This window comes from Limulus polyphemus, unplaced genomic scaffold (genome assembly GCF_000517525.1).
Source record: "Limulus polyphemus unplaced genomic scaffold, Limulus_polyphemus-2.1.2 Scaffold404, whole genome shotgun sequence".
NCBI classification, from domain to species: domain Eukaryota; kingdom Metazoa; phylum Arthropoda; class Merostomata; order Xiphosura; family Limulidae; genus Limulus; species Limulus polyphemus.
Genome location: NW_013666014.1, coordinates 399,387 through 407,485, shown reverse-complemented (window position 1 = coordinate 407,485; position 8,099 = coordinate 399,387). Strand labels below are relative to the sequence as shown.

General features: G+C 32.4%; 1 long non-coding RNA gene across 1 annotated transcript in view; it reads left to right on the top strand.

Moving 5' to 3' along the window:
- Positions 1-5,741, top strand: part of LOC111085462 — a 23,750-nt gene extending 18,009 nt beyond the window's left edge. The window contains exon 3 of the long non-coding RNA XR_002610292.1: positions 5,574-5,741. This is a non-coding gene — a long non-coding RNA (uncharacterized LOC111085462). The remainder of the gene's footprint in view (positions 1-5,573) is intronic.
- Positions 5,742-8,099: the final 2,358 nt, after the last annotated feature.

Genomic DNA, 8,099 nt, shown 5'->3' with positions numbered 1-8,099 from the left:
CTACATTCTATTTTGAGTAACTTTAGACGATGAAGATATTCTAAGTTTGCTCTGGTACGAGTAACACCGATTTGATTACAATGTAGACAAGGGTATTACTTGGGTCTTCTCTCTGATGAGATAAAATTAACATTTTAAATTAATTTTTATTAAAGTTTCGGGCATCGAAATACATGATGTTTAATCTCTTAAAATAACAGGTACTTATGTGATTGGAGCCTTAATTTTGACAAATTCCTTTGGAGAAGGGGAGTCATAACAGTCGCCAGCAAGCAGCCTATTAGTAAACTGAGCAAACCTCATTATTCCCTTGCTAGAGCACTCGCGGTTGTATTGTCCATGATAGCTAGTAATATGAAACTTTGAATTACGAAAGAGAGTCAGTGGCACTATTTTATCAATAAATACGGCATACAAACTTCAAGAAGTTTGTTATGTATCATTCAGTAAACTGTATTTTACGATCTTAAGTTAAAGATAAATCACTCAATTAGGTTTTGCTTGTTTTATAGAGCAAAGCCACATTGGGCTTTCTATTTCGTCCACTACGAGGAATCGAACCCCGAATTTTAGTGTTGTATGTCCGAAGACTTACCGTTATTCCACCAGGGGACCTCAATTAGGATTTTGTTTTTTCAAATTGTGCACCTTCTTTATAACAGAGTCCGTAAAACAAATGCTTTTATATAATCTGAAACGGAAGTCTCTTAAACTTAATTGCTGTATCAAGACACACGGTAGTGTGTCGTGCGTCCCAAACAACTTCCTGCAGGACACACCGTGTGTAATTAACAGGAGTGATAGTTTAGCGATTTTCCGCCTTCTCTATGTCGGACTGTGGTAATCCAAACTACCACTATTTTCAATGGATGTGCTCTACTGGACTCTTACTTCATATACCAAACTTCAAGGCAATACATTAAGAAATACCTGAGATATAACATGTCCAATTTTGATTGAGTTTCTTCCTATTTTTTCTTCGCACCAAAATTACGGAACTTTATTTGATAGAAAAACATACTTAACTTTTATGTATTTTTTCAAATATGGTACACTTATATATCTTTTCAAGCTCCAACTAGGAGTCTCATTTGATATAAATATGTCACATATGCATATTTATTCAACAAAAACTGCTCAAATTTAAGGAAAGTTTTTGTGCATGCTATCGGTCTAACTATAGTTTCACCTAAGAGTTAAATTGGACATCTTTTTTAGTTTTTGTCATTTGGTTTAAAGACGGGTGATTTAGAGCAGCAAAACTATAAGGTGAAAGTACTTGCAGATACATAAATATTGGTTAGGCCAGCAAACTAGGTAAGCAGTTTCTAGCTAAAATTTTCAAACGAATCATACCGTCCGGTTATTGCTGATTATTCATTGACACCAATTCAGCACAAATTTACTAAATGTTAATTAAAGAGCATTTAGAGTCACGTGATATTAGCATAGGGAATTAGCATGAATAATGATGTTCGATACGACTGTGCCAATTTTATTGGGTGATGACAAGAAACTTTTAATCTAAATTCCATGGTGTTACTATAAAGGAAGCTATATTTTAAAGAATCTCGTTGGTTCTTTAAAGTAAATGTCTGTTTCGAATAATAGGATTGCAATCCTAAAGCTATTGTGGGTTACTATCTAGTGTCATTTTTTTATTTGTTATTGTTTTTTGGTGTGTATCGACGAAAAAGTCATATCTAATCAAAAACTCCTTAGGTGTGCAAAAAAGGTGCGGCCAAAAAAGGATTGAGTGTGCGACTTAAAAGAGTGAAATCAAAATTGGCTGCCAAACTGGTAGTTACACTTATAGCATTGATAAGAATTTTACAGCAAATATTCATTCATTGGTTAGCTAGGCCGTGTATTATGTTTTACTCACCATCATGCTCCAAGTTGAACAAAAAACGCGGCCTGACTAACTAATGTTGTAAACTTCTTATCAATACTATAAGTGTAACTACTAGTTTTGGCGCCAATTTTAATTTCATTCCTATAAGTCGCATGCTCAATCTTTTTTTGGCCGTATCTTTTTTTTCACACCTAAGGTGTTTTTGATTAGATAATATTTGCCAGAAGTATGTGTTACTTTATAATTAAGCCAAATAGAAAGAATCTGTTAATTTTCATTGTTATCGATTACTCATATTCTCACCATATGTAATACAAAAATAGCTTATCAATTTTTTTGTAAGTTTATTATTAATATCTGTTCATGATATTCCCCAGATAGCATGCAAACGTTACAGTAACGTTTGCTGAAATGTTACAAAAACGTTTTATGTTTACGTTCAACCAACGTAATTTTGCCAATTAATTTAACGTTGATTACATGTTCACAAGCAAAATTTTATGTAACGGAACGTTATACAATACACGTACACGCATTTACTGTTACCATACTGATATGCATATATATATATATATATATATTGTATTTTACAATTGATGTAAATATATATATATATAATTTTCCTGGTCTTTTTAACTATTATTAAGTTTTGCCTGCATCCTAAACAACAGTAAAATAAAAATAATTAGCTGCTTATTTTCTTTCAAAGTGGTTCCGCTAAACAGTTTATACAAATTATGCTATCAACTAAAATGAAAAAGTTAAGTAGTCGTGCTAAAGTTGTTATTTATAAAACCTCAACGACGTAAATTATTAAAACATTTTTTTCTTGGTAGATTGAGCTATTCATTGAGCCCTATAATTCGGATTTAGACGATATAATTACTGTTCCTCATCAATACGATACCCTATAACCCGAGCGAAACTTTCGAAAGTGGTATGGTTATAGGATATCGTGTTTTTGTGTTAAATTGATTTCCTAAACCTACGTGTTTTCCTAACATTATGTTCTTCATTAATGACTGTGATTCATTTTAACATTATGATGTCGTATATTTAACAACTTAATAGAGGTTAAAATATTTAGCGTTTAAACTACCGTGGATGACTCTTTAACCATTTAATTTATAAGTTGTTATGAACAAGTTCATACAAGTTACACAACCTTCGTAAATTGGAAAATTATAAAATAGATTGTCTTCTTAAAAATTATTTTAAAGCTTGATCCTAAAGTAAAACATAGCAATAAAATAATTAACAAAGACGGCCACTACGTGGTTAGAACCCGAACTTTCAAAGTACAGCTTAATAAAACTGCAAGAAAGAGACCAAGGTAAGCGTTACGACCAAACGACCCTGACAGTTACAACTTTAATTTTGCGTGATATATTAAAACCTATGGTTAGGGTAAAAATAATTTCAAATGATATTTGTCACAGCAATGTAAATATTTCTTATACTGTTTTTAACTAACCAATCGTATGGTTCTATAACTTATCTTCGTGTTAAAGAAAATGTTCATGATACACGAACCTAAAAGTACCCATGAAGTTTTTCATCGAGTAAAAATGTATATAATCAGTTGAATAAATATAACACGGTAAAACTATTTCTTATTAGACGAATAAGTAAACTTTTGCTTTTACTATATTTCGTTTCCAGTACCACACCCACAGACATGTGAGTATTTTGTACGACATTCAAGTTATTTAGCTGATTGTTCTTTAGAAAGTGCTATTAGCTAAACAAGTGTACTTTCTGCACAAAAACTCAACAGTCTAAAGCTGAAAAATAGAATTTAAAAAAATACGAAAAAAATCTCATTAATTTATTATTTAAATATTCTGATCCTGCGCAAGCTCAACACTTTATAATGCCAAAGTTCAGGGTTCGATCCATGCAGAGGATGGAGCCCAATTAGCCCATTTTACAGCTTTGTGCTGCGCTGAACAACAAATAAAGAAGAATATGGAAAAACATTGAATACCATCCTTCTTATATGATGGTAATTTTGGCATGAAACAATCTTAAAGCTAAGTTTTTCACAAAGTTCGTGGTCAAGAAAATCATTGAGTTGATCTAGTTTCAAGTTAGTCCTCTTTGTAATTCTTAAAGTTAGGTGAAAAACATTGAATACCATCCTTCTTATATGATGGTAATTTTGGCATGAAACAATCTTAAAGCTAAGTTTTTCACAAAATACGTGGTCAAGAAAATCATTGAGTTGATCTTGTTTCAAGTTAGTCCTCTTTGTAATTCTTAAAGTTAGGTGAAAAACATTGCTACATGAGATCTGATCGGGGCAATATCCTTTACTGGCTTTACAAGTTATATCTAGAGGTCATAACTTTACCAACGTGAAATGGGAATAATCACTCACGCGGTGGTTCAACTAGGGTGGATAAATGCGAAGTTTTGTTTGAAATAGAAATCACTCCCTTAGTCTGATTCCGCATTTCATCCGAGAGTGACCTGTTTCACCATGTGAAGAAGAGCACCATGTTTTTGTCTTTTAAGTATTCAATAAAGATTTTATTCTTAGTGTATTATAGAACATACATAACACCAGTCGTAGAATACGCCTGTATAACATGGATAAATGTATCAAAAACACACACATCAACAAACTACAGCAAATACAAAACTATTTTATCGAAAGCATTTAGAGTCCTACGACCAACAAACTCAGAATTTCTACACAACTATTCAAACATGCCAACACTATCAGATAGACTCCTGGGTAACTCGCTTCAATATTATAAGAAAAATATTAATAAAAATGAACTGATGAGCAAACTAGAGAGTTACATAATACATGATGAACCAAGCCCTAAGTACCTCTACCCTCGACACATCATAAATAATAATCTTACAAGTCAAACAATGTTAGGCTAACTAAATCCTAGACACAAACATAGCTCTATTTTAAAAGAGTTTTGTATGTAAAAATAGGATTATGTGTATGTGTATATGACTGCTAAGTGGAACCGTATTGTGAACACGGACTAATAGTGCGATCATAAATACGTGAAGCTACTGAAAATATACGAGTTAATATTATCCCACGAATTGGACATAGCACGAAAAGAGTATGTTAATTTAAACTGCGGACAATAGACAAAATGTAACATACTGTGAGTAATGCAACAACAACGCAACAAGGGTTATTACCTAGGATTCAGTAAGAATGCAAACAAAATAACAATTCCTGAGAGGGAGGAAGAGGTCAACGCTGAATCTGCCCCTCCCTGGTCCAAACCATAGACCGAAGCCCAATGAAGATGAAGAGAAAAAAAAAACCTTAGTGTATTATACTTTGTGTTCAGTCCACTTGTTTCTTGACTTAAACTCAGCCAGTATACGTTTAGCACTGTTCCATTATACCTTGTCTCGTCGAACCTCCTGTTCAGCGGACTTATCCGATATAGCTCTGAAGTTGATTCATTTTACCTGTATATACCAACAAGACTTTTCTTCCCCTAAACAGGCTGATTGGGATACGACCGACATAGTAGTGTTTGAGAAGCTATTTATAATGGCATATTGTTTTGGTAACAACTATTTATATTGCGAAATTAATTAAGTTAATATGTAATTTTCCATCAATTTTATTCATTTCACAAGACATTAAAATTAGGGTAAGGATTATTTAGCATTATATTATTTATTTATTTTAACACCACACATTACTTTCTTGAATTAATCTACTCATTATCAGAAAAACTGGTGAACCAGCAAATTAATCTTCTTGATCCGGGAGCGGGTCAAGCGATCACAGCGACAGCGGAAGAAGACTATTACAGTAATTATTAGTAAGAACTTCTGAGTAAAAGTGAAGAAGTGTATAAATATACAATACTTTTGTAGTAAATTTCTCACAACATTTTGATGCTGCAGTTTGTTGCTTATTTGTTTTTATTACTTTAACGACTTTCGAAAGTAATTTTTTATCACAATTTATTCATTTAAGTACATGTCTATATATATATGCGTCTTTATGAACTGAGGGTTTTTCAATAAAATTTTAGAATTTTTCTGGCTTATCTTTTTGTTCGATTATGGTATAATCAGGGATACCTGTATACACAAAGATTTTATTTCCGTTTCCAAAGTCACTTTACAACTATGATGGTGTTTTATATGAAAAATTTGCAATTTAGATTCTTGTCATGATACACAGAAGAAGTAGAAAGGAAAAAAAATGGCCAGTTTATAGATCATAAGTTGCTTCTGCAAACCATACCAAGATGCTCCGTATTTATTTTTTGCCGACGCTGCATTGTAGAAATGTGTCCAGTCTGTCCACTCGAGAACAGTATACTAATGATATATGAGCCTCTTCCATTACTGTTTTAACGAATTATAATGAAATTCATAAACTGTACTTTTCCTTCTTTCATTTACAAGTAATAAAAATTGATACATGCACGAAAGACCAATAGTTGTGAGCACGCGCGTGTGCGCGAATTTGAAGAGAATAAGGCAATACGATGTGTTATCGACAAGGTACAAGCATTAGAAATGACCTCAATTATCTTTGATTTCAGTCATCACATGTATCACAATGGTATCATTCATACTTGGTGTATTGTATAAAAACTAAAGACTGCATGTTTATATTATTTAGAACATTCATATTATAATTACTATCTAAACCTTTGGTTAGTAGTTTAAAAAATAACTAAAATGTGTACGAACCTTTCTCAAATTACAAATACATTTTCCAGAAGTAGAAACAGGGAATATAAAAAATATCACGGCTAAGACGTAAGCCAAATGTCATATTTCTAAATTCCAGATTTCCAAACTATTCATTACCGTTGTAGAAATCATTACTCAAAATTTAACTATTTATTATTAATATCGTTATAATTGTTATATTCACTAAAACATATGAAACAGTGATCTCTTTCACACATGTTCACGTTAATAGTTACTTGAGGGTGAATCTTCTGTGCTTTTAAACACTACAATATGTATCATTATGCAAGTGATCATTTAGTTCCCATCTCAGTCGACCATAATGTAATTTGATTTAAGCACTTGAGCACACAAAGTAACTACACAGACTTTCGCAATGTCTATCAGTTCATCTTCTAAAATTTCCGAGAAACACGTGCTCTATTCATTTGGACTTTGTAAGATTTCTCTCAGCTTTATCTCCCATTTCTTGTTTGTCTCCTCACCCACCAACTAAACAGATGCGGGTAAACATGTTCAAAATGCTTCAACTTAAGGTATCACTGACCCTTAAAACTAGGCAAATTTACATGCTGGGGAAATACTGCTAAACACTTCTTGTAACCTTCAAGTTGAGCACTAAACAAAACTATGAAGTCGCAATATCTAAAAGTACAATTTTAGTCACATGCAAAATCAATTCGTAAAGTAAAGGTCTCTTCCGAATAATAAGGTTGCGATCCTAAAGATAATATGGGTTACTATCGAGTGTCACTTTCTTATTTGCTGTGGTTTGTTGGTGTGTATTGACAAAGTCACGATATCTGATCAAAAACAACTTAGATGTGAAAAAAAAGAAGTGGCCAAAAAAAAAAAAGATTGACTTAAACGAATTAAATCAAAATTGACGGCCAAACTGGTAGCTGAATTTATTGCATTGATAAGAACTTTACAGCAACTATTCATTTATTACTTAGCCAGGCCGCATTTTTCGTTCAACTTGGGGCATGGCGGTGGGCAAAACAAAATACGCGGCCTAGCTGAATAATGAATGAATATATACTGTAAAATTCATATCAATCTTGTAAGTGTAGCTACCTGTCCGACGTCAATCTTGATTTAATTCCTTCAAGTCGTACGTTCAATCCTTGTTATGGCAGTACCTTTTTTTTCACACTTAAGGTGTTTTGATTAGCTAAAATATAATACGAGATAAACCTTTTGCATTATATATAAAATAGTACACTTTGAAATTCACCATACAAACTATATATATATATTTAGATTTAATTTTCTGAGGATAAAAGTAACAAAACAAACATCTAACATCAGAGCACAAATCAATGCCCTTAGATTTACATTCATGAAAAAAAGGCAGCAACAAAACAAACATACAACACTAGAGCACAAACCTAGTGTTGAATGCTTGCTTTGTGGTTACATTTTTGTTTTGTTTGTTGTTGCTATTTTTTCCCAGAAAATTTAACTTTACTATTGTGTCGTCAAGAAATTAATGTCGCGTTTTGTAACACTTTCATTAACCCCCCCCCCCAAAAAAAAATTT